Source organism: Amblyomma mixtum, chromosome 5 (assembly GCF_055824585.1).
Source record: "Amblyomma mixtum isolate Tamu chromosome 5, ASM5582458v1, whole genome shotgun sequence".
In the NCBI taxonomy this organism is placed as follows: domain Eukaryota; kingdom Metazoa; phylum Arthropoda; class Arachnida; order Ixodida; family Ixodidae; genus Amblyomma; species Amblyomma mixtum.
Window position 1 is genome coordinate 174297783 of NC_143016.1, and position 27256 is coordinate 174325038.

Below are 27256 nucleotides of genomic sequence, written 5' to 3' on the forward strand. Positions count from 1 at the left end.
GTCGAGGCGCAGGTCATGACGCCTAAGGCTTGCTTATACGCCCTTCTGATGCATGTTTCCATTTTGTTCTTTTCCCCTTTGTTAGGTTGTAGGTACGGAAGCGCGTACGTCATCCTCGGTATGATGAGCGCAGAAGTGATCCGTAACGCATCTCGCTCCTTCACCCCTTTTCTCTTGTTCGTAATCTGGCTTAACATCCTGCATATCTGTTTCGTGGAGTGTTCCAAGAGCTGGATGGTATGGTCCCGTTTGCCGCAAGGAACTTTAAATGACCGCGTGCCGTGAGAAAGGCACATGCCGGGATCAGTGGTCAGAGCGCCCTTAAGCGTGCGTTGCGTCCTGTATATAGCGGCAGCAACTGCGATGCCGTGTTGGGAATATATCCACGGGATATACGAGGTTTTCTCCAGCATAATTGAAAAGCGTGTCCACGTCTTGTCGTCTTCTCTTTCGTTAGCTCATGTTATTTCATTATGTATATTGTTAGTGTGACATTCACAGATACAAAAAAAAAATATTCTGGCTCTTTTATTCTGAGCTCATTTAAATGTTTACACCAACCAGCCTTGGTTATAACCATGTAGCTAGATGAGGCCGTATAGTTGAGAGGCACGTAATGCCGCTGTTTTAACGGTACAGTACCGCAGGATGGATGGATGGAAGTTAGCAGGACAGGACTCCGTCTTTTCGCGCCAGTACGCTTTTGCGCAAATTATGTCTTGCTGCATCTGCCTGACTACACGCACTACAGGCCAAAGGCCTCTCCCATATCTCTCCATTTGACCCTTTCCGTTGCCAGCTGCGGCCACCTTATCCACACAATGTTCTTAATTTCAACCGCCCACCTTACATTCCGACTCTAAGGCAACTCCTATACTAGGTTTCTCATTTGTCAGAACACTGCAGGCCAGGTTGGCCCATGCACGAGGGGCTTGAACCACAGACATAATAATCACAGTAAATACACTGCATGTCGCACAAAGAGAGAAATATGACCAAACAATAACTTGCTTATACACAGCGCAAGGAACGAAGACGAGAAAGAAGAGGACGGACGCAGCGGTGACTACAACTTATTTATTTATTTATTTGAAGTGCCTACAGCGCCCATGAGGCAATATTGTAGGGGGATATAACTACATACAAATAACACATACAAAGAGGATAGAGACATGAACATATACATTGCTTGATGCGTGGCGGATGAAAACAGGGGCGATGCGCAAGTGGGAATGATAGTGGAAAGAGAACATAAAAACTATGTAGCTAATTCTAAGCACCGAAACCTTCCACTTAACCGCTGTAATGCGAAAAGAAACACAAAAAAGAGTGCGAGCCTTTGTTTGATAAATGCGTAACTTGCAGGATAAGCAAGGACAGTATCACGAGAAGATCATTGAAGCACAAAGAACGTTAGATCATAGGGACGCTACGTTAGCATGCCTTCCATGGCATTATCGAACAAAGAGCTGGCGTACTTGACAAGATATAGAAAATAATAGATAGCTTCAGGTTTCAACTTGCGCATCGCAACTGTTTTCATCTGCCACACATCAAGTCGCGTATACATTCATGCTAATTTCTGCGCATAAATCAGTTGTCAGTCAACGCTGTGTCCGTCTTCTTCTTTCTCCTCCTCGTCTCTTGCACTGTGCATAAACATGACACACCAACAAGCCCGCACATCAACTCTTATAACGATAAGTACAAATACACGCAAGTTTTCAGTGCAAAGCTTTAGACATGCGTAATTTAGCGAACATTTGTGAAGTTCTTCTTCGACGTTAGTGGAACTAAAAGCAGTGTAAAGAAGCGCATTCCAGTCAGAAATGATCTGTCGGAAGAAACTGTTTGCTTCTTTGCTGCGTTTCTCTTTTGGAAGCTGCACAAAGACAACAGAGCGCCTTTTGTTCCTTTTCCAAAGTCCCTCTTATCGTTCGCGCTGTCCCATTATGCAGTCTAGCTCAGCTGGCAGAGCGACTGCCCCCGTGAGGCGGTGGTCCTCTGTTCGATCCAGGACCAGGACAAATTTTTGCTCAAATAGGGAGCTACTAGGCTAATTAGCCATTATACACTTGTTACAAATCTACTTGTGCATACTTTTAAGCCCTGTAGGTACAACAGAAAGGACTAATAAAATTATTAAATCCTATTGCAGCACAGAGCGAGGAATGAAACTTTAAGGCACTTTGAACGATTCAGTAGCTATTCTTAGTATAAAAGAATAATGGTACATATCAGTTTGACAAGAGAGACAATGGAGAGGCCTTCGTGCAGCCGTGGGCGTAGCTATAGGCTGCTGCTGCTGCTGCTGCTGCTGCTGCTGCTGCTGACGACGATGTAGACATCTACCTTGTCGACCGTGTATTCCTTGTTCGAGCTTTGTACAATCGTGTTTGTTTGTACCTTTAAGTGTGCGGTGAAGGGAACAGACAAGGAGGGGAGGTAATTATCGGCCATTTCTTCTTGTTTGTAATGATGTATAAGACAAGTGGTTTTCATCTATGACCGCTAAATAAATCGTAACTGAATATGTTCTCCCAATCGTTTCGGAGTTGGTTTTGAACAGCCCAGCGATCGCTGTGACGTCACAGGTCGCTAGAGGCCACGTGAGTCATGACGAAAACCTCGCTATAATTGCAGCTTATGCACTTTTTCTGATTCCGGCTCTTGAGTTAGGCTCAACGACAAGCAACGACCTTTCCGTCCAACAGGCCTGTTTTGTTTTCACTTGAAAGCTTGCAGCGAGCGTGCATGAGGAGGAAGCTTCACATCTTTGGTGGATATTGTAGACAAGCTGGGAAGACTGCCGCCTCTATTTTGTCGCAGGAAGGTGGTAGACTACCCGGAGCGGCTGCTGTCTTGGCTGCAAGTGCGAGACGAGGCCTGCAAGCAGCGGCTCGTCTGCGAGGCCCACCAGTTCCTGGCCGCCAGGGGAGCGGCCGGCGCACTGCTCTCGCTGCTCAGGCACGTGAGCGCACCCAATTTTGGCCAAGAAACGCCCCTCCCCCCCTGTGAAAAGTAATGGCATGTTTTTGCTGTTGAAAGTGTTTATTGATGGAATTCGGTTCGTACTCAATTTTATCAATAAACATTTTTATCGACAAAAATGTGCCAGGCGCTGTCATGTGGAAGCCGCATTTCTCCGTTTCATTTTGATGACAAGGCTTCTAAACTGTCCCGTGACGCCCCCTGCCGAGCTTTTCTTCCTTCATGGGGCCAAGCGCGGAAGCTGCGCTGACCCCCTGCGGTGCCTTCGCAGCCCCGCCAGAGTTGCACAGAATGGTTTTGCTCGCTGCGCGGACAAGCGTTGAAATCTTTTTTTGAGGATAGCTGTTTCGTGCCTCTGACAGCCTTGATGCTGAAAAAAAAATTATTTAGGCATGCTGCTGTCTTCAAGTTTCAGTTCTATTCGCAATATCAGCATATATGGTAGCGGTTCAGGTCATGTGGTTACACGTGATCTGAAAAGATCCATGTTGCCTGGTCACAAGTGCGCCATAAATTCGGCCCGAGTAAAAGCGATGAGCTATCAATAGGTGCACTTTAATTGCTGCCAAAAGGGTGAGTGAAAATGTGGAGGAGGTGGTCATTTGTCCATCGTATTATGTTATGGATGTAAAGAGGGTGTATTAGCTGTAATGGGGCTAGTCAGTGGGTTGAACCGTCCCGTCTTTGCTGTGTCTGCACCGTCTGGGATGTGGTGCTGTGTTGTAGGTAGCAGCCATCGCATTCCCTGCAGTGTCTCGGCGGATCGGTGCCATTATCGGGTCAAAGTGTGCGTTGGCCGGACGGGTCAATGTGTTGATAGGCTGCGACAGCACTACCGGTCCTTGACACCCGATAATGGCGCTAATATGCCGAGACACTGCAGGGAATGCGATGGCTGCTACCCCCCCGTTGAACAAAGCTACTATCATCGGAAGGGGCAAGTCGAGGCTTGAAAGGGGGATTTTAGAAGCGGGACACATGCGAAAACTTGGGCTCGATATGCGTGTTAGTGAGCCTTCCGTGGCGCTTTTAGATAAGGAGACCCGGTTACTGTTAAATGTGTGACGGGCATCTCACTGCTCTTTTTGTGTTTTTTTTCGATTTATTTCCTTAGCCATCTCGCGTGTTCCACGTGTATTTATCTTAGTTCTCGCCATGTAACGGTGTTATGTACGCTATGCGCAGATGCAACCTTTGCTGCAACATGTCTTTTTCCCAATAAACTTCAGTTGCTAGTTACCGCTCGTCCTCTCTTCTTCTCGTTCTTAAGTCTCGTCCAAGTTCGCGGTTACTCCTCCTCTTCAACATGTCAGACCAACTGGCCCAAAGCTTCCCCTTGTCGAATCGGTAAGGTCGTCGCCAGGGGCCGTGGATGGGAGTGCACTGGCGCCTGCGTCTGCGGCCTCGTTTCCTGGTAGGCCTTGGTGGCCCTGAATCCAGACTCAGTAGCGGAGCGTAGTATTGCGGTCCTGTACCACGTTGCGAAGTATTCGATAAGCTGTGAGGGAGACCGAACCCAGCTCGTAATTTCGACAAGCCCCTTACGGGTCGCATAGGATATATTGCGCCTGAAGGTGAGAGGACGCCAGAACGACGACCACCTCCTCAGAGTGAGTTGAGCTCGTGGAGGCGGTCACGCAGCTGTCTTTGCTGGTGTATGACCGCCGCCGTGTACCGTCCTCTGCTTGAGCGGTGCGGGCAGGCCACGTCCGTACAAAAGGCGCCGAGTTTGTTGCCATAATGGCGGTGGAGGGCATCCGCCCGCGCCTGCTGTCGGCCATTATGTTCTTCTTTGGACATTTTCGTGGGAAGGGGTCGAACGTGGATGGCGCATCTCCCCATTTCAGGCACTCGTACCCTTTCCTCGGTGTGATGGTTGTGTTGAATGTGTAGCCGGTCCAAAACGCGACGACCGGACACGGTCTGGGCAAGAAGCGTGTATTGGTTGGTGAGATGCGCTTCATGCAGCTCCCGATAGGTGTTCACCACCCCCAGCGCGAGGAGCTTCGCATTGGAGGTGGAGATCGATAGGTCGAGTGCCCTTTCGATGATCTCACGGAGAGTGACCTCCAAGACAGCTTCGTCCTACTTGCGCAAGTGGAGTTATGGGGTCGAATAGAGTATTCGGCTTGCAACGAAAGCATGTGCGAATCGTAGATCTCCGCGTTTCTTGGAGCCCCGACGGACCATGTGGCTCACCTGGTCGCGAACCTTGCGCAGCTTGGCCAATATTGGGTCGGCGCGGCGTGTTCTGCTAATAAAGATTCCGACAACTCTGACTTCCGACGCTTCGCGGATGAGTCCGCGGCGGCCGCGGCAACGGCGGAGCGCGTGGCTGCAGCTGCTGCAAGTCGCGTGGTACATCACGTGGTTACGCAGCTCGGCTCCTCCTGTTCAGCCACCGCGGTGGCTCAGCGGTTATGGTGCTCGGCTGCTGACCCAAAAGACGCGGGTTCGATCCCGGCCGCGGCGGCTAGAATTTCTTTGGAGGAGAAATTCTAGAGGCCCGTGTACTGTGCGATGTCAGTGCACGTTAAAGAACCCCAGGTGGTCGAAACTTCCGGAGCCCTTCACTACGGCGTCTCTCATAGCCTTAGTCGCTTTGGGACGTTAAACCCCATAAACCATAAACCATCCTCCTGTTCAAGGTCATTCGTGCAGACACGGTGATATTAGCGCCGCTGGGTTAGTAAAGCTTTTGCTTTCAGTCAGCAGAGCGCGGCTCAGAGCGACGACCTGAACCCTCTCCTATTGTCGATATTTGGTACAAGGATGAAAAGCCTATAGCGCCAATGTGCGCGGCGCATTTTCCGCAATTTTTGGCTCCCAGAGAGGCGCGTGTTCCTTGCCTATATAGTTCGGCAGGCGGCGCAAAGCACTCTTTTTTGTAGTATTCCTACATATTGTTGGCTATGATGGGGCTTCGGGGTCGCAGCTCGCTTCTGCTGCTGCTGCTGCTGCTGCTGCTACTCGCTGCTCGCTTGACGGGACCGCGGTCAAGCCGACACCCGTTCCCACCCCCACCAGGACAGGAGTGCCGTCGAGTCAATTAGTTGGGTGATGGGAGGAAGATTACGGGTAGGTTTATTTACATTTTTTAACATCGTCAAGTGATCAGAAGTGAGACTATTCTGCCGCATTCGTTGTCGACTTTTATATCCTTCTCGTTCCCTAAAGTCCCTAAGTTGAGGACGCCCACGCCGGAGTGGGAGGGGCCTAGAGCGTTCACTTGTGCGCACAAACAGAACACCGCACTTAGGGTCACGCCCCCGTCACGTGTTGAGTCCGAGGGAAAGAAGGTTGCCGTCGAGGCAGCGTCGACTGCGGTAGGTGATGGTTTCCGGCCAGCCGAAGGTTCCCGCGGGTCACCGACATCTGTAGTTCATCAAATGACATCCGCCGCTCGAGGCCGGAACGCGAGGTCACGAAGGCCGGAAAGTGGTCCCTCGTGCATGGAGATGTTCGCGAGGGTTGGGGATGATGCCGCCAGCTCGTCGCGGGGCTTGGCACGCCAAAGAGCCATAGGAAACGAAACCCTTTGTTCCCCGACACAGTCACGGTAATTGAGGAAGATAACATCCGTCTGCCCACGGTGGCGGTGGCGGCGTTCGACACGTGCAGACACTTCGGAAAGGGGGTCTGGTTTTGCTTCCTGCACTCCGACCGGGCAAACTCCGTAATTGGAATCAGCTGTCACCTGGGTCCTCACCGTGCTTGCGGTCCATGGCGGCAGGCCCGAAAGTAATCAGACTCAAGTTGCTCGCAGCCATACACAGTAGAAGCAGGCGTGCTGGCGGCCACCCGACGAGACTGGTTGTCGTCGTTCCTAATAATATGCTTCAGCAGGGCACATACAGAAGCGCTATCTTTTTACAGACGCGCTGCGCCTATGCGTTTTTTTTTTGCCTGAATGTATTGCGCTTGCAGGGAAAATGAATTTTAAGTGCAGCTCGATTGATGTGCCGCCGCGGGGGCTCAGTGGTTATGGTGCTCGGCTGCTGACCCGAAAGACACGGGTTCGATCCCGGCCGCGGCGGTTGAATTTCTTTGGAGGAGACATTCTAAAGGCCCGTGTACTGTGCGATGTGCACGTAAAAGAACCTCAGGTGGTCGAAATTTCCGGAACCCTCCACTACGGCGTCTCTCACAGCCTTAGTCGCTTTAGGACCTTAAACCCCATAAACGAAACGAAACGAAACGAAACCAAACCAAACCTAACCAAACCTGACGTGCAGGCCTCCGGCGCTGGCTGAATCCTTCGTCGTCCTCGTATTGTGTCACTCCGAATTCAAAAGTGATCTCTTTTTCCCTCATTTTCCTTGCAGTCCCCACCTTCCGGGAATGGAAGCGTACCGGCGGGCGAGCATTGCTGGACTGCGCAACCAGGACTGCGCCAAGGCGTTTTCTGGCTGTCCCGAGTCATTGGGCCGGCGCTTTCTGAAGGTTTTCGGCCTGAGAGCATGACCTGAGGATGCATCCCGCCTCTCTTCTCTTAGCGCCGTCACCGGGAGAAGAGTGCCAGTGGAGGCTGCGAAAAAGGCAGCCGCTGGCGTAAAAAAAAAAAAAAAGAGAAAGAGACTCGCCCCAGACGGAGACTCGGCGCCTGAGCTTTGAAAGAAATGAACACAAGCCTGGGAAGCATTCAGCTAGAAATACTGACGCTGGAGTGAATGAACTAATGCAGTGGACACACATGAGCAGGAACCTGCAGTGCCAAGCCAAAACAGAGGCCAGTTGGTTCCGCATCAGTTTACTGCGTCCTACTACACAACACTACAAACGATGAGACAAAGAAACAGACAAGTAGATACGAGGCGGGAACTTGCAACTGTTTAATACACATATAATGAATGCTTTCTATGTGTCCGGTTATTTTGTCATGATGATACACGTGACACCCAACTGCTATCCGTTCTTGATTATGTACAGGTGCCGTCAAAAGTAAATGGAAGGCAATATTGACGAAAAAATTTAGTCATTGTCTGCCCAATTCATGCATCCTTGAATACATATGTGCTGACTAATTGTGATTATGCGAATTGCACTGTGCACCAACAAAAAGGGACCATTATAGTGAAGTTCGCGGTGCTTTATTTTTTTTTTTTGCCGCATTCGGTCGCGTTAGTGGAATGCCCATTATGCTCTTTGTTTTGGGCCCTCCGCACAACCGCACAGAAAGGGGGTGAGCTCAACCCGGCGGGATAAGGGGGGCGCCGGATAGCGGATGATTACGGGAAAGGTCGAACTCGCCTCATGGACGGAGTCGTTAGGTCGCATCCTGTGTGCACGTGTTTACGGCGAGGCGGACCCGCGTCACAGTGCGTGGCTTTGGTCCCATGTCTGCAGCGGCGTGCTTTGACAGCTTGAAGCGCTGTCAACAGGATATTGCCACGCTAGCTGCAGGCATGAGGAGCGACGATGCGGAACAGATAGGTTGAAGTGGCTTTCCTTGAGCTTTGGTCAACTGGACGTTGGGAAAGTGAGTGTTCGCGAAGCTCGCAGCAGGAAAGCATAATTATCCGAAATCGTGATGGTAGAAAGTGTGCATATGTGTACGGCGTCGCGATGAGTTACCTTCTTTCCCCAATCATTGATTGGTTGTGTTATCCTTTCCAAATTGCTGATCGGTGATGTTTTCCTTTCCCCAATAAGTTATTGGGTGGATCTTTGCACAGTACCTGATTGGTTATTCTCCCCACCGAGGGCGGGACATAGGGTTTAAAATCAGCTGTTTCGGCAGGACCGAGGGTTGGTTTCGTCACGTAGAAGTACGAGCCAGTCAAGTGTAAATATGTTTTCTCCTTGCTTGTATCTTCCTTTGTGCATTTAATTGTTATAAAAAGTTAACCTCTCCAGAAGTGTCCTCTTGCAATGTGATTGAGCAATTCGAATCTGCAAGACGGCAAGCATCCTACAACAATCATCTTTAATTAAATTATAATCAACTGAATTCCCTTCTACGGGATCAAGAGGGGACATCAACTATTATGCTTTAGATTTAAAGAAATGAAATTTTTTTGACAAAGTCGCCTTCCATTTACTTTTGACGGCGACTGTACATTTTCTTAATTTTCTTTCTGTTAAAGTGATGGAGGGGTCCCTAACACTCGTCTGAGGATCTGCTTCGCCGATTGCGTATGCCTCTCCAATCTCTCTTTCTGTCATTTTATTTCTACGTGCTATTATAATGTTCTCACCAAACAACGGACGACAGTTGTGCCGAACACAATGCGTAGCCAGGTCCCATGGGTGCGCAGTCAGGCCATTTTTCCTGGAATGTTCGCCTGTGTCCAGTCTGTGGCTTGGAACACAACCGGTAGTGTAAGCCCCATAGGGATCCAGAGTGACGGTAGAGCGAGGCGCGAGTACCGTGGCCCGACCTGGAAGATGTGATGGCTTAACGTCAAAAAAGATAAAAAAATGCGTGACGTCATAGTGACGCATATTTTTCGAGATTTTAGATATTTTTGCAGGTCACAAAGACATTAGCTTTTACGCAATTTAATGATGTGATGCGATTGTGATGTGTTCTTTTGAAGGGAGATGTACATGGCGAACGCTTTATGCTTGTAACTCTGCCTCCGGGCGGAGGTGTCATGTGTGCTTCTTTTTTGTACATTGCCCCCCCCCCCCCCCCACCCCCACTGTAATGCCACGGCGCTGTGGGTTCCTTACTAAATAAATAAAGTATGTTACAGGGTGTACCGGAAAGTCATGCAGTCAACAGTGCAATCATTTTCTTTTGTGTATTTTTCGACTTTTGCATTGATAGAGTAGGTCATGGAAATTTCTGTTCTCATTCAGAAAAGTAGTCATTTGGTATCTAATCGTCTTGAGCCCGTAATTTGTTCTTGCTTTTGGTGCTCTTATTGTCATGTGGCGAAGGTGATATTTATTTATTTTATTTATGAATACTGTCAACCCTCATTTCAGGGTCATTACAGGGAGGCAAAGTGAAGAGACAAAAAAAAATGCATGTATAACCATGAATGAACAAGCTTCTTTGAGCATACAATACAAGAGAGCATTGAAACGCAACACAGTTCACACCACTGTAGAACCACCTGCTATACAAAAAGCAATATTGGACAATCAGTTACGCGCACATCTACAAGAATCCCATGCCTAGACGGAATCCCCAAGTGCATTCAAGAATGCCGCTACACCTGTAGACTCAGCAACGTGAGCGGGCAGTTTATTCCAGTGCTCAATAGCATCCGGAAAGAATGAGCAGCGAAAGACGTTAGTTCGTGTCAAGTATGGCCGAATCGCTTTGTGGTGGTTAAGGCGGGAGCTTAGTCTACCTAGAGGCTGTAGATATTTTTCTTTATTGATGTTAATTTCTCCGTGAATGATTTGGTAAAGTATTTTTAATCTCTGCCTTTTACGTCTTTTTTCTAATGTTTCTAGACTACATGAGTTTAACATCTCCGTTACCGAATCTGTTTTCCTGTATTTTGAACAAATAAATCTCGCTGCACGTCTTTGAATCTTTTCTATTTCCGTTGAAAGAATCTTCTGTTGAGGAGACCATACTACAGATGCATATTCTAGGGAAGGCCGGATGAGAGATTTGTATGCTAAAAGTTTGACATCTTTCGTTGCTCTCCCCAACTTTCCTCTTAGAAAACACAGTTTTCTATGTGCCACAGCACAAACATTTTCGACATGATTGTGCCAACTTAGGTTGTGAGAAATTGACACCCCCAGATACTTGAATGTACTAACATTAACCAAATCGTGACCTGCAATACTGTACTGAAAAGAAATTATATTTTGTTTATTAGTTATATGGGTAAATGTGGTCTTATTGAAGTTGATTTTCATTTCCCATTTCTCACAGCAAAGAGCAAAAGCCTGCAGGTTTTGGTTAATGTTAATTTGATCTCCTTCACATGTGACAGGTGCATAAATGAGGCAACTCATCCGCAAATAGTTTCAGTTTAACAGAATTTCCAACAGCACATACTACGTCATTGATATAAACTAGAAATAGCAATGGCCCCAGCACAGAACCCTGTGGTACACCAGAATGCACATCCAAAAAGCCAGACTCGCAATTGTCAACACGTACCGCCTGTTTGCGTTTCGCCAAGTACGCTTCTATCCATCTAAGGATGTCTCCATTAATGCCAGCCCTTCGCACTTTCAGGAGTAATTTGTCATGAGGAACCTTATCAAAGGCTTTTTCAAAATCTACACAAATAACATCAATCTGTCCCCGGTCATCTATAGCTTTAGAAAAGTCATGTATTGTCTCAATTAACTGTGTCACCGTTGAAAACCCTAGACGGAAGCCATGCTGACATTCAGAAAGTAGTCCGTTTGTTTCCAAAAAAATGATAATATGTTTCGCAATAACATGTTCCATTACCTTACAGCAGATTGAAGTAAGTGACACAGGCCGATAGTTGTTCATAAGTGTGCGATTGCCACTTTTAAATACGGGTATAACAATGGCAGTGCGCCAGTCTTGTGGCAGATAATGAGTTACGAGTGATTTTCGGAATATAATTACCAAGTAGAAGGACATCCATTCAGCATACCGTTTCAAGATGCATGTAGGTATTCCATCCGGGCCGATAGCTTTTTTTTCGTCCAATTGTATCAGCTGCTGAAACACGCCGCTTTGAGTAAAGCTGATAGCATCGATAGACGTTTCACGAGAATGTGTTTCGTCGTGTGCGTCGCTTTGGCTCGTGTTTCTTGCGAATACAGATTGGAAATATTTATTGAAGTGGTCGGCCATATTCGTTTTATCTGCAATAAGTTCGGCTCCCACTGTCACCTGCTTTACTCTTTCCTTTCTTTTATCAAGATAGCGCCAAATTTCTCTGGAGAATTTCGCAGAAAACCACTAAGAGTGTGATTGAAAAATCTTTCTTTTGCAGCCGATAGCAACATTTTTATTTTTTGACTTAAAACCTGTATGTCGTTGAAGTCGGCTTTCTTTCTGCGCAATCTTTTCAACTTCCGTTTCGCGTGAATGATATCCCTGGTGACCCATGGGTTGCGCTGCTTTGTTTTCTTAACTCTAGTTGGAACGTACCGGTCGACACAAGTACTGATGATAACTTTAAAGGGACTATGAAACAAATTTATTGAGATTATGTAAAGATAGGCAATCCATCACTCGTCACTCCAGCGCAAGAATTTTTGAGCTAGCATCAATAACAACGAAGTTATAGGCGATTAAAAATCACCCTCCTCCTCTCCCCCCTCAACTCGTACGCGCGGGGCACCATGAAAAAATAAAGAAAACAGCTCCGGGACTGGGCTCCGCCCATGAAAACGTCATTCGCTGACGTTCGGTTTACAACTTCCGGTTGTCGCACTCGCGAGGAGCAGCGTGCGTCGGCAGCGTCTCTCCGGTCTCGGCGCTTTCTTGGATTGCGGCGCGCGTCGGGTTTCTTTGCTAGTTGGCAGAATGGACCCGGACCTGTTCCCGGCTCACACAATGTTTTATTTTTTTTGTGCGCTGGTTCGGCCGTCACACCGATGCTGCCAAGTCTTGGTGTGAAACACCGTGCATATACTGAGCCTAGCTCTCGAATGATGTTGGACACCCGGCTGCGGGATCGCAAAATCGCGCCGCCCGACTTAGAACACAAGGAACATACGGTATTACGGTCGTAAAACGGACGGGAGAGTCAAAGAAGGTCGGGACCGAGTCTGCATGTCGAAGCAGCAGCCGAATGTGAACAGCAGCAGTACGTAGCCGTCAGGCCAAGGCCCTCCGCGACAGCTAACGCTTCGAATTCGTCCTGTGCCCTAAGTAAATGCGGCACCTTTTTTTAAGTTCTCGTAGATAAAATTGTCTTCCATCGCAGATCATATCGTGTAAACGTCCATACCGATCGCTGTAAGCTGGAAACTCACCTTCCCGGCGGGAAGAAACAGTGTCGGCAGCGACTTCGGTCAAAGCTTCAGCTGCTTGACATTCATGTCTGACTATCGAACGAGCGCTGGGTTATAGTAGTAAGCGTCAGGTGCGAAGTGTCGACCGCAAACGCGGAGTCTTCGGCGTGCGTGCGACGCTGGCAGTCCGATGCGCTCCATTCAGGCTGCTCTCTCACGCACGTCTCTAGGAGTAACATGCCTGAGTTCAACACCTCGCCAGTCACTGGGTTTGCAGCCGACGACACAGCAAGGCGTATTCATCTTGGGCGGTCGAAAAAGGCACTGCTAGTGGCTCCCGAACTCGCGACAGAAAGAGGCGGCATAGGTAAATTAAAACCATATGCGCGAAGGCAATGCCCTCGCTCGCGCTTGCCCCAGGGGGTCGCGCGGCAGCTCGAGCAGACGATTTTCACCGCTACCGGAAGTGTGCCCGTGACGTCGAAGCTGCGGCGGCTCTAGCGAATGACAGCGTGTGGTGGCCTGCCGACGTCATGGGACTAGTGACGTCTATCTTCCCGGTTTTGGTTTCAGAATTGCTCCCTACGAAGACACCAAGCGGCCCGCGAATTTTGAAAAACACGGTTTTTAAAAATTCATAATAAATTGCCGGCTGAGTTCCGAAGACTCATACTTGGTGTCAATGCTTCTGAGCATCACTTCTAACATTTGCAAGCGGCTTTTAATTCTTTTCATGGTCCCTTTAAGACGCTGCCATAAACATTCAACTGATGCATTTTCAGAGGCACTTTCAAATTCATCAAAACAAGTTTCCAGGTAATCCAGGATGGATGTATCATCGGCCTTCCCGTACTCTTTGATTTCTACTCGAACCATAGGTTCCGCAGGAACGTTTGCAGAAGTAAGCACTTTCACGAAAATAATTTTGTGATCAGATATTCCATCGGTGACATTTGTTTCAATATCTCCTACATTATTTGAGAGGAACACCAAGTCTAGTAATGACTGTGACTGAGCCGATATCCGTGTAGGTTGTCCAACTACTTGTCTCAAATTGTAAAAGAAAGCAATATCCAGCAATTTTTCCGCGCTAGAAATTTCTGTATGCCCAGGCGTAGTCAATCCCCAATCAATATGTGGCAAGTTGAAATCGCCAGTCATTATTAGGCCGGTGCTCCTAGTTACATGACTGAAAAGAAACTCATTTAACTTATCGAGAAAATCGGGTGAAGTATTCGGTGGCCTGTAAATTGCTCCTATGACGTACGCAGCACCAGAAAACATAATTTTACACTACACTGACTCCGGCATTTCGCTCGTAATCGTGGAAACTGAGAGCGATGACTTCACAATAATGGCCACACCACCCCCACGGGAATCTCGATCCCATCTGAGCATTGTGTAGCCAGGAGGAACAATGCAATCAGAAGAAACATCACTGTTGAGCCATGTTTCCGTTATGCAAACGACATGCGGGTTCTCTGAGAGCAATAAAAATTCCAATTCTGTGACCTTGTTAAGAATGCTGCGAGCATTCAACAGAACTATCCTGAGCTATGAATTACTTTCACTTCTGAAAGGTGATCCATTATGGCTGTCATCTGCTGTCTCCGATCCGTTGTGGGTGTTTCGAGCACCCTTACGTTGGGTCCGGCAGAGCAAACGCTCGCTTCGAGTGTCGTCCCAAGAGTACAGACGGTCATCTATCTTCAATTTATCGTGAACCAGCGATACCTTTTGTCCGTTAGATCGTTCGACAGCAGCAGACTGCCACAAATTCCTCCGAACTTGTACAATATCTTTTGCGTAGTCATTGCTGACGCTAACAGAAGTGCCTTTAAGTTTGTGGCAGTTTTTAATAACGCTGTCTTTTTCCCTGGCGTCGCAAAAACTGAGGTTCAAGATGAATTCTGTTATACATCTCACGCGCTAGCCAAAGAGTTTTGAACTGAAAAATGGTCAATAGCGCCAAGCTGCTCCACCGCGGGTTCGTGCTATCTAAGTAACCTAATTAGCAGTTGCTCATATGGCCTTTTTCTGTAGCAAGAACAAAGCATTTAAATTAGTCTGTGTTGAGTTTACCCATATCAGTAAACAATGTTGCTGATAAAGGGGGACTGCCCAGCTGCTCTCGGCCGCTCTCAATTTAAAGCTGGCAAGGAACCTTCCCGGCACAAATATTCCCGGCATGGCTCCCTTTTCAAAGAAGCGTCGACACGACGCCTTAAACCAACAAGTAGCGTGACCAGAAAAAAATAAAACATAGCACAAAATGAGCGCGGACAACGAAAACAGTGTCCTTTAGCATGCGTAATACGGCTTTAACCACATGACATGGAGAACTTCTGGTCGTTTGTGGCGTCGCTGGGATGAAAAAAATTGAAAATTGGATTTCGGAGAAAGAAAAATGCTCAGTAATTTCATTTCATTTCATTTTCCTTAAAGACTCGGTGACGGATGTTAGATAAGGGGTGGGAACAAACACTGGGATGACCAAATGTTAGTACAACGAAAGGTGGATTGCAACATTTTCGGCAAACGCGGATGAGGATAGGTTGTTTCAGTCTGCAGCAGCACGGGAAAAAAATGAAGCGGCAAACATGACAGTGCGGGCACGTGGACGGGAAAGCGGATGACTTCTGCGGTGAAATATGCGGGCTGGTGGGACAATGTAGGGTGCAGAGACAAGTGAACTATGGAAAAACCTGTGAAATATGTAAAAGCTTGCAATACGCCGACGGAGTGAAAAGGTATAATAAACCGGATTCTGCTTTCAGTGATGACACGCTGACATCGTATGAATATGAAGAGGGAATAAATGTGGCTGCTTTGTTTTGCAAGTGATTCAAGTGAATTTATGAGGTAGGCGTGATGCGAATTCCAAATTGGCGATGCAAGTCCTAACCTTAATCATTCAAGACATTTATAAGCTAATAATTTTGCTCGTTCAGGGGCATGGCGGAAATGACGGCGTGAAAATCCAAGCGTTTTATTAGCGAACACAATGATATTAGTAATGTGCGAGGTCCAGGACAAGTCACTACACAGTGCGACACCTCACCTATATATACGATAGAATAGACTGCAAAGAGACATTAGCTATTACGCAGAGAAAATTTAGTGGATTACGACTGCGGCCTCGCATCTCGGTGGACACCTGAACCGCACCGTAAAGAAAGAGCGGAAGGCGGGAGTGAAACAAAAAAGAGAGAAACAGGTGCCGTAGTGCTGAGGTCCGGAATAATTTCGACGACCTGGGGATCTACGGGCACTGATATCGCACTGCCCACGGGCGCCTTTTGCTTTTCGCCTGCATCGAAACTCGGCCCCGCGGTTGCGTTCGAACCCGGGTACTCTATCAGGAAAGACTTCATAGCCTAGTTCACCTGGTCGACGAATAACCTTGCATGTGTTTAAAAAAATGAATGGATGGATGGAAAACTTTATTTTGCAAGTGAGTTTGTACCTTTAAAGGTCTCATGGCCACTGCACAGACCTCACATTACGCGTATGTGTCCAGGCCACGTAGGGCCATGGCACTGGCACACCGGTTCACAAAGCGAAGTTGGGTGTCCAGTTCCTGCGACGCGAGGAGGGCCTCCCATTCCTCCCGTGTTCTGATGGCCGGCTGTCCCTGCGGGAGAGGATCGGCAGGGCAGCCGAAGAGGATGTGGTCCAGGGTGGCATGCGGTTCTCCTCAGAGAGTGCTTTCTGGGGAAATGGGGCGGAAGTAGGACAGAAGGTGAGGGGTGGGAAGAGTTCGAGTCTGGAGTCACTGGAGTCACCTCCAGAGGATTGGTCGCCTCCAGAGGATACGGAGCCAAAAGTTTCTCGCTCAGTCTGCGGCGGCGAATGGACTTCCAAATCCACACTCTGTCTCCTTGATTGTATTCTGCGTTGCATCTCCGTAGTTTGTAACGCCAGTAGTCTGTCGCTGCTGGTATTTGATCCGTAATCGGGCAAGTGGCCGGGCTTCTGCGCGCTGTAGGCAGGCGGCCGCGCCGATGTCTTAATGGGTTTCGTCCGGGAGCAGGGCGTCGAGCGTGGCGGCTGCGTCCCTGCAATGGACGAGCCTAAACGGTGTCATCCGGATGGTCTCCTGCGCAGCGGTTTTGCACGCAAAGACTCTGTAAGGGAGGATGGCATCCCAGGTCTATGTTCTACATCTACATACATGGTCTGTTCTGAAAGTAGTAGGACTCATTTTTTTAAACAAAATTTATTCAAGAGAATAGTACAAACGATTACAATTTTTCAAGGTACAACCCTTCCGCACCTACACGCTGCTGCCAATGAGTTTTACAGTTTTCGTACGCCTCCAGGAACGCCTGGACCGCAATGCTGTTTAGCTCCCTCGTCACGGCCTGTTGAACCACTTCTACCGAACCGTGATGTTTCCCCTCGAGCGTCGATTTTATTCTCGGGAATAGAAAAAAGTCTGGCGGAGCCAAGTCGAGGCTGTAGGGGTGCTGAGGCAGCGTTGCCGCCTTGTGCTGGGCAAAAAATCGGGGTCCTCATTCACATGATGAAGAAGATCCTACCGGTTGGCCTTTTCCTCCTCTGACAACACTCCCGGCACCAACTTCACGCACGCTTTCCTCATGGATAAGTTTTCTGTCACGATCTCAAAAACTTGGGTTTGAGGAATGCTCAAGTCATCAGCAATCATTCTGGTACTTATTCTAAGATCACTGTTAAGTAAATGATTCACTCGCTACACATTTTCGTTGGTCTTGCTGGTCGAAGGGCGTCTGGAGCGGTCGTCTTCCTCCACTCTTTCCTTACCTTCTCGGAACAGCTTGTGCCACTAAAAAAACACCTGATCTACCCATGGAAGCGTCCGCGTAGGCCTCCTTAATCATGTTGCGAGTCTCTTTGTCCGTTTTACCAAGATTTACTAAAAATTTGATCGCGTATCGCTGATTCAGTAAACGCTCGATGATTCTGCGTGACGAGACGTTTCGACAGGGCTTTACAGTACAAGCGACCTCCTCTCTTCAACGGCCGAGAGCCGACTGCCGATTTTCCCCAGCATTCCCAATATCCCCCTTCAACGACCCTGCACGCGCAGACAGCCTATCGTCCGCCCGTTCGCCCAGGAAAAAACCAGTCCTACTACTTTCAGAACCGACCCTGTATATGGTAAGCATGTCATCGATAGTTTTATTCAGACGCTCCGTAAGTCCGTTGGTCTGCGGATGGCGCGCAGTAGTTTTCAGGTGGCTTTTGTAGCAGTAGCTTAGAATGGCTTGAGTAAACTCGGCCATAAATGTTGTTACCCTATCCCTTAGAATAAGGTCTAAGGCGCCGTGGCCCATAAGGATCTGCTCGACGAAAAATTTTGCGACTGCCGCCGCCGTACCACTCGGCAGGGCTTTTGCTTCTGCATAGCGGCTCATGCAGTCGGTGGCCACTATTGACCGCCTATTTCCCGAATTTGACATTTGGAAGGCGCGAGGAGAACCATTCCTATCTGTTTTAAGGGCCTGCTCTGTTGTGGTATGGGCTTCATTAGTCCAGCTGGCCTGATCGGTGGCATCTTTCGTCGTTGGCACTCAACGGATGTTTTGATGCACGCGCGACGGCGGCAGACAGTAGTGGACGTCTTGAATTCGGTGTACGGTGCGGGTAAACCCGATGTCGAGCTGTTTATTTATTTATTTATTCAAGGTACCTACAGCGCCCTGAGAGGCGTTATTGTAGCGGAGGGGGGGGGGGGGGGGTAAGTACATTAATAGAAAAATTCAATACAGCAATATAGAAGAAAACAGAGAAAAAAAGTTACAGAAATTTGTTAAGAACTTCCAGTAAAGACAACAGCATTCTGATTACACCCAAGACGCAAAACCAACACTGAGAACAGCATAATGAGATTATTGCATTGTCCATTGCGGTCTAGAAGTTCTCACTCTCAAATACTTCATTAGGCAGCAGGTTCCAGTCATTTATTTTGTTGGGAAAAAAGGAATATTTAAGTGCATTAATCCAGCAGTGGTTCGTCTTGCGAAGCCTGCAGAATTTTTTCTCATAAGCTGTTCGGAATAGCGAGTAGAGTAGTACACGTTCTTGTTCGGGACAATGTTCTTCACGGGGATGCCATTTTGGAGAAAGGGAGAGGACGAACCGCGCTTGAACGATGAGGGGGGGGGGGGGGGGAAGGGCGGGTTGAAGAAGCCTTCCTTTTTAGGGACTGGGCGCCACACACGGGATCGGAGCGTTGGTGTTGAGTGAAGACACGTCGCTAGTGCCTATCGGTCCCAAGAAGGCGTTCTCTTCGTCCTCTTTCGGCCGCTTATCTACAGGGGCTCGACATAGGCAGTCCGCATCGGTGTGCTTGCATTCAGATTGGTAGACGGCGATGATGATGACTTCATGGAGGCGCACGCTCCATTGAGCTAGGAGGCAGGAGGGGTTCTTCAAATTCTCAAGCCAGCAGAGTGATACCTATAGGTGAAGTGATACACAAAGAGGACCACAGGCTGCTGAAGGGAGCCATTATCGCTATCCCGTCATACCCTAAGACAGAGCTTAAGTTCCCACTCTAGCTATTGATGTCTGCCGTTCCACGTATGAGGCCAGGCGTTTTCGACCAATTCGGATATTCTCGACACGCCGCTGGCGTCACTGGATTTTCCGCTCAACGCGGCCCTTAATGCCATCGCATCAAAGATGCTATCGCGTGTGAAAATCGAGGCGCATCTCAGCGCTGGCGTGCGCAGTCAGGAGCACCTTCTATGAAATGACGTCCAAAATGCATCGAGGCAAAAATTATTTATTTTATTGAGTGCAAGCCGTACTCGGATATGAAAACCCGGTAAGGTGTACACTTAGCATGTAATGCACGTCTGTGAACTATTATATCTTTCTCGTCCTACAAAGAGGCTCCGGGGCTTATATTGCCACGTATCATTGTAGCGTCCGTTCGTACGCGCAAGGCCGCACAAAAGGGGTGTTATCATTTTTGTTCGTGACGCAAGAAGCGACCGGACTAATCTCGATTGTTCACAGCCATGAACAGCTGCATCTACTTGTTTCTAGATTACTCTAGATGATCTGAACCTGTTATCTCGAAGTTTCCTTGCCGGCTTTAAATTGAGCGATGCCGCGAGCAGCCGCCATTCGTAATTCGACGACCGCCGAGCACGCCTGTTGCTTACGCCGCCGCGGAGTGATTCAGTTCTTTTGAGGGCGCGTCAGCCCAAATAAAGAGCTTCGTTTGAAAGTCTTTGTTGCTGTCTTCCTGAACGCTGGACTGCCGTCACTACAACGTGACAATATGATGTACAGCCTTTGTCAAAAGTTTGGAGCCCAGGGGGTTTTGGTTTGGTTTGGTTTATTGGGGTTTAACGTCCCAAAGCGACTGAGGCTGTGAGAGACGCCATAGTGAAGGGCTCCGGGAATTTCGACCACCTGGGGTTCTTTAACGTGCACTGACATCGCACAGCACACGGGCCTCTAGAATTTCGCCTTCAAGAAATTCAGCCGCCGCGGCCGGGATCGAACCCGCGTCTTTCGGGTCAGCAGCCGAGCGCCGTAACCACTGAGCCACCGCGGCGGGGCCCCAGGGGGTTTTCTTTTGAGCCACACTGTGTCGTTCTTAATGGATCCCTAGCGCTCCAAATTTCCTGGACATGAGAAGATTTCTGGTACTGCCTCCTGCAATAGGTAGGACTTCCATGAATGCTCCTGGAGTCCCAATATAAAGCTTGGAAGTGAACCCCCTGGGCTCTAAACTTTTGACAAAGACTGTACGTAATTTGCAAGCTGAACTGAAGAGAGCTGCTTGCCTTCTTAGTTAGAAAAGCAAATTACGCTATTGCCATTAACGTTCTCTATTTTGTCGTGCCGCGACGTTGAGCGACACGAGCGCATGAAGAGTTATTCACCTGGTGTCAGCGGCCTCTTTGAGCGCCGTATTACTACGATACCTGTTAAAGGGACCCTGCAACATTTCTCGAAATGTCGCCTGCTATGCTTCAAATTAGTCAGTATCCCACAGGTAGGGTTGAAAAATATACAGCGGAATTCATGCACGGTAACTGGTGTTATTCGATAAAGAGCTTTCAAAGTACAACCAAACAAAAGGTGGCCCTCAGTTGGGCTTTCACGAGGCTTCCTATTCCCATTTCACTGTTCTAATGACGAGGTGGGGTGGAACGGAAGTTAGCATTGCATAATCGCCGGTACGCTGCAACTCGTTATCGATAAATGTGATGGCCTTCTACCACAGTCAACTGGTTTCAAACAAACCTCGATCTTCTACTGCACATGCGCAGTTCACACAAGCGACATGTGCTGACTACAAATGGCGGCAACTGTCAAGCACGCACCTGCCACTTCACAGGTGCACCTCGTGGAACTGGGCTGGTCTTACGTTGACTGTATGAATGTGCCTTCAACCAGTTTTCCAGGCATAGCATGCAGATGAATTTCCGCCTACTCTGCAGAAGGACAGATCCCCAGAGCTTCCGTACTAGCTCTGAGCGGGAAATCTGTGCAAGGACAATCCTCGAGCGTTTTCCGTGGTCGAGCAGCCTGCGGCAACGCAGATGTTTTCGGATGATTTCAGCACGAAGTACAATGCGAATTCAGTCGAACGTAAGCGCATTTGGCTAATAATTCGGTGAAAATCAAAGTGATGGGGCCCTATATCATCTGCAGGGCAACAGGTGAATAATGAATAAAAAGCAATATGTGTAAAAACCAGTCACAAAGTTATACAGCATGCGTCAGTCAGTTGCAAGCAGTCCACTCGACGGTGGACTTAACTATTACAGTCGGCGGCGTCGCTTCGGCGGACGCTGTTGCGACGTGAGTCTGTTATTCCAATCTTTCCCCTAACATCTTTCAGCTCTTCTCTATCTGAAAGTGGCAGAGACTGTGTCTCAGCTCGAGCCAGTGGGCAGACCCGTGCACGTTCCTTTCCATCCTTCCTTCAGTCGCAACAACAACAGTCGCGTGATCGTATTTGCGGCAACGGATGCGGATGTCTTCAAATTTCTCGGGGAGCAGGTAATCCAGACTTACTGACTAACAGCTCATTGTAGCTTGCTGCCCTCTGGTTTGGTTTGGTTTATTGGGGTTTAACGTCCCAAAGCTACTCAGGCTATGGGGGACGCCGTAGTGAAGAGCTCCGGAAATTACGACCACCTGGGGTTAAAGAGCTCCATGTGGTTGAAATTTCCGGAGCCCTTCACTACGGCGTCCCTCATAGCCTGAGTCGCTTTGGGACGTTAACCTCCAATAAACCAAACCAAACCAGAAGGCAGCAAGCTGCATTGAGCTGTAAGTCAGTAAGTTTGGATTACCTGCTCCCCGAGAAATTTGAAGACTTTCGCATCCTTCTGGAGCATGCAAGTCTTGTCTCCCCTCGGGTGGTACAAAGGGTGATGTCTTTCGAGTAAGAGCGTGTGACTCAACCTCAATACGGCTTCCAGTCAGTGTGGCAGACGCGCCACTGCGATATCGAAAGGTTGGGCAAAGAGCTTTCTGGAGCTTTTGAAATTTGTAAACTTCGTCTCCGAGTGGTTACCAAGGCTGGAATCCTTGACAGAGCTGAAGGAATTTTTGCGTGACAGGGCCTACCTCACGGGGTTGTAGTCTACTTGTGCGGATGTGTCTGTACATCTATTTGTAAGTTTTGTTTTGTTCTGTTTGTCTAAATCCCGGCAATAAAGAAAAAAACAATATATTACATCAAGCAGAGGGCCCATATCTGCATAAGCAAGCCATCTGTGTCGCTGTCAGGCGAAGAAATTAGCTTTCTTAATGGGTCTTTGTCAGCATTTTAATCATTGCTTTTGGCACGTGTGCCTTTGTTAAACCACCCCTTGTATTTGTTTTGCTTTTATCTTTTTACCTGCTCGTGTGGTTATTAATGATTTTTTCCATGAATAAACTTAGTTCGAAGTTGGTGCCAGTCCTTTCTTGTGAGTGTTGTCTCCGGTTTTCAGCGCCAGTACGCTTTTTGCGTAAACCATGTCATGCTACAACCATTGGTACTGTAGCGCCCGGCGACGCTATAAAGCGCAGGCGCTGCGATCGGCGTTCCCGCGACAGAAGAAAATAAAGAACGACAGCGCGTGCTCGGAGCGCACGCCCGGCACGCGCAGTCCGGAACTAGAAGCCTGCCACGCTGGTCGTCTCTGTCTGGTGCTCCGCTGCGACCCCGCAAATCCTCAACAGTGGTGACCTGGCGAACCGTGCCTTCTATCGCAGCGGCGTTCCAGCATGGCGTACTGGCAGCACCCAAGTTTCGACCCGCCGCTCCCGGCGTTCCGGCCTGCAGGCGTCGGCGGGTGGTTCGCCCAACTGGAGGCTGCGATGTACCTGAACGGCATCACCATCCAGCCGTTCAAACACGAAGTCCTTTGTGACATCCTCCCGGCCTACCTCCTGCGTCGGCTCACCTACTCTGCTTTCGGCGGCCGGCCATACGATGAGCTGCGTGCGGCCGTCTTGGCGTACTTCGGCGCCTACTACGTTCCGCCGCCGCTCTACGACGCAGCGGACCCGTTTTCGCCGCCGCCAGCCTCTGTCCCTGGACCGGCCTCGCTCGCGCCCACGCAGCCTTCATCAGAACCCGGGCCGCCTCACCAGCTCCTCGCCGCATCGCCGCCACTCCCGTCCAGCGTCTCCAGCCCGGCTGTCTCTCTCGACGCCACACCAGGTGGGATCCGCACGAGCTTCGCCTCGCGTCCTTCTCCCACTCCTATCCGACCCGCGTCTCTGGCCCTGCCTCTTCGCGCTTCAGTGGCGTTGTCGCCAGAGCCTCCTGCAGCCAAAGACGACTCTGCGGCAGCAGCCGTGCCGAGGCTTCCGGCATCTCCATCTACCTCGTCACTACCGCCAACAGCTCTGCAGGCCTCTTCTGTGAGGTTGAAGCCGCCGCCCGCTGATGCTAAAGAGCTCTCGACCACGACCAAGCCTGCTTGTCACACTCCCAGCCCCTCAGAAGGTCCGCAGAGCACTAATCGTCATCAGGAGCAGGGTGAGAAGGCCAACCCGGTGACAGCAGTAACAGGCATGGCGGTTGCCACCAGCCCCACTTTGCCTGAAAAGGTTCCTGACCCGGTGTCAGCGCTTTCTCTCCAGCCCGACCAGTCCACTGATGTGGGCCCTTCTTGCTCCCCGCCGGTGTTTGCATCTTCAAAGCAGCTTGACACCGCTAGCTGGGCCGCCACCTCATGCCCATTCCCGGTGAGCCCATCTGTCCTTCCTATCGCGAGACGCGCCTGCAAGCCCCATCAGAGCCCTGTCGCTCACAATGCGCAACCCGCACCGCTTACCATGGCTCTCTGGCCATCTGCCAGCTTCGCAAGTGACTCTGCCTCCGCGACAGACGACACAGCCACCGAAGGTGGTGGCCTGCTTGCGGCATGGACGCGTTTGGGCGGGCCCCATCTGTTTCGTCTCGTTGTCCAGTGAAGTGACGCATGCCAGTGTGAAGGGAACAATGCCGTGCTGTTTATTCAGCGAGCATATTTAAAGAGAAATAGTGGCAAGGGGGTTAAGAAAGAGGGGACACAATATCAAGTCAGGGCGAGGGCACAGCGCTATCTTGCGCACGCAGGTTGCGATACGATACATCCTCCTCCGTCACAGTTTTTCGCAGCACATTTAACGCTGGTGGCTGATTTGCTTGAAGTTCTCGTCGTAATGAAGGCGGTCAAGCGGCTTTCTCACACGTGCGGACCGGCGGGGTTGCTGGGGCGCCGGACTGGTGTCTCTGGACGGCATAACCGGAGCCGCTGGTGCCGGTGGTAGGGTTGACGACTCTTCCCGGGCTAAAATGCTGTCATCGCTAGATTCATCGCTGTCTGAGGCCTCAGTGTCAAACTTCTCCTTTGTTGCCAGTAAATGTTGTCGATTGCGCCGCAACGTCTTGCCATCATTGGTTTGCACGTAGTAGGAGCGAGGAGCTGCCGCTGCAGTTACCTTGGCCTTGCGATCCCACGTTGTCCCCTTAATGCGCACGACGTCGTCTTTTTGAAGTGGGGCCAGGCATCGGGTGGCGTGACTCGCCTGCTCATGTTTCTTGACCCGTGTAACAGCCTGACGTCGAAAGTCTGGCAAAGTCGTGCGCAGGGTCCTCCCTTGGAGCAGTTCGCCGGGCGACCGGCCGTCTTCCAATGGGCTTGATCTGTAATTGAGCATACCAAGCCAAAAGTTTTCATTCGCCTCTGTGGTTTTCTTGAGGATACGCTTTACTACTTGCACTCCCTTTTCGGCCAGCCCATTGGACCGAGGAAACATCGGGCTTGACGTAACATGTTTGAAGTCGTACAGCTCAGCGAAAAGAGCGAACTCATGGCTGGAGAACTGTGGGCCATTATCTGTGCATACCTCCATCGGGATTCCGAATCGTGAAAACATGGCCCCAAGTTTTTCGATGACGCCGGATGCCGTTTGGTCGCAGAGCTCCTCGACATCTGGAAAATTCGACATGGCATCGTAAGCAATGAGGTAGTATTTTCCGCCATATTGAAATATGTCGACACCAACGCGGTACCAGGCTTGGGTTGGAGTGGCGCGGAGCATCAGTGGCTCTGATGGTTGGTTATAAGCATACTTTCTGCAGGTTGAACAACCCTCAATCATCGATGCAACGTCACTGTTGATGTTTGGCCAGTACACCAGCTGCCTTGCCCTTGCTCTGCACTTCGCACTGCCAAGATGCCCAGCATGAATGCGTTTCAATGTCTCGGCCCGCATGCTTCGAGGTATAACGACCTTCGTTCCTTTAAACAGTATTCCACCCACTACTGAAAGTTCAGCAGCCACAGATTTGAGCGGACCTTCAACCGTGACCCCGTCTGCGAGGTTCTGCATCACCACTTTGAGATAGGTATCAGCTCCCGTCTCACGCGCAAGTAGTGCAGCTGTTCTGTCACTCACCAGTGCAGACAAAATGCTGATGGCATGGACTTCAACATCTTCTGTCTCCGAGTGGCTGATGTCAGCAGGACCCGCCGACCTTGAGAGCATGTCTGCCAACTGCATCTGTTTACCCGGAACAAATGTTAGAGCGTAATCATATTTCAACAGTCTCAGGAAAAACCGCTGCAATCTCGGCGGCATGTCTGCTATGGCCTTTTTTGATATATTTATTAGCGGCTGATGGTCACTTTCAAGCAAGACTGGGCGACCGTATGTGAAGTGGTCAAACTTCTCACAGCCAAATACGAGAGCCATCGCTTCTTTTTCGATCTGTGAATAGCGCTGTTCACACTCTGTCAGTGTTTTCGACGCGTAAGCGACTGGCCTCCAATTTACGCCGTGCCGCTGTAGCAGAGCTGAACCGATGCCGTTCTGTGACGCGTCTGACGTCACTTTTGTTTCTTTCTGTGGGTCAAAAATTGCGAGTAATGGTGCCTTGGTGAGCGCGTCGCATATATCTTTCCACTCTCTCTCGTGATTGGCCGTCCATTCGAATAAAACATTTTTCTTTAGAAGAGAGCGGAGAATTGGTGTTCGCAGAGCTAGGGATGGCAAGTACTTGCTGAAGTAATTTACCACCCCGAGCAACCTGTGTACTGCCTGTTTGTTTTGTGGTTTTGGCATGTTCCTTACGCTTTCGACCAGGGCCGGACTAGGGCTTATTCCTTCGCTGCTGATCACGTCGCCTAAAAATGCTATTTTTTCGGCGCCAAACTCGCATTTTGCAACATTGAATGTCAGGCCTGCAGCTTCAGCTGCTTTTAGTGCACATCTTAGTCGTTCATCGTGCTCTTCTCTGGTAGTGCCCCAAATGAGAACGTCATCCACGTACACCCGTACTCCAGGAACACCGTCAAAGACTTCATTCAGCGCCTTTTGAAACACCTCGCTGGCGGACGCGAGCCCGAAAGGAAGCCGGAGAAAGCAGTACCGGCCGAAGGGCGTTGCGAACGTACAAAGTTTCGACGACCGCTCCTCAAGCGGGATCTGGTGAAAGCCCGCATTTGCGTCTAGACGAGAAAAGAACTTAGCTCCCGCTAACTCCGCCTCGATATCTTCCCGACGCGGCATCTGGTAGTGCTCTCTTTTCAGGCTGTCGTTGATCCTTCTCGGATCCATGCACACCCTCATTTTTCCGTCTTTCTTGCGTGTAATGACTAGTGGGCTTACCCAGTCGGTTGGGTCGCTGACCTTTCTGATGATTCCTTCTTTCTCCATTCGCTGTAGCTCAGTACGCAATGGCTCCTGTAAGGCAATGGGCACCCTCCGAGCAGCTTGAACGACGGGCACAGCGTCCTTGCGCAGCAGTATCCTGTATTCACGTTGTAAGCACCCAGTTCCTTGAAAGAGCCCAGGGTACTCCCTAGCCACTTCATGAGAAGAGGTCGAGGTGACGGTGTCCACTGTGCGGCGAAGTAGACCTAGCAGCTCGCTGGCTTGAAGTCCCAAGATGGCCTGGTGGTTTTTC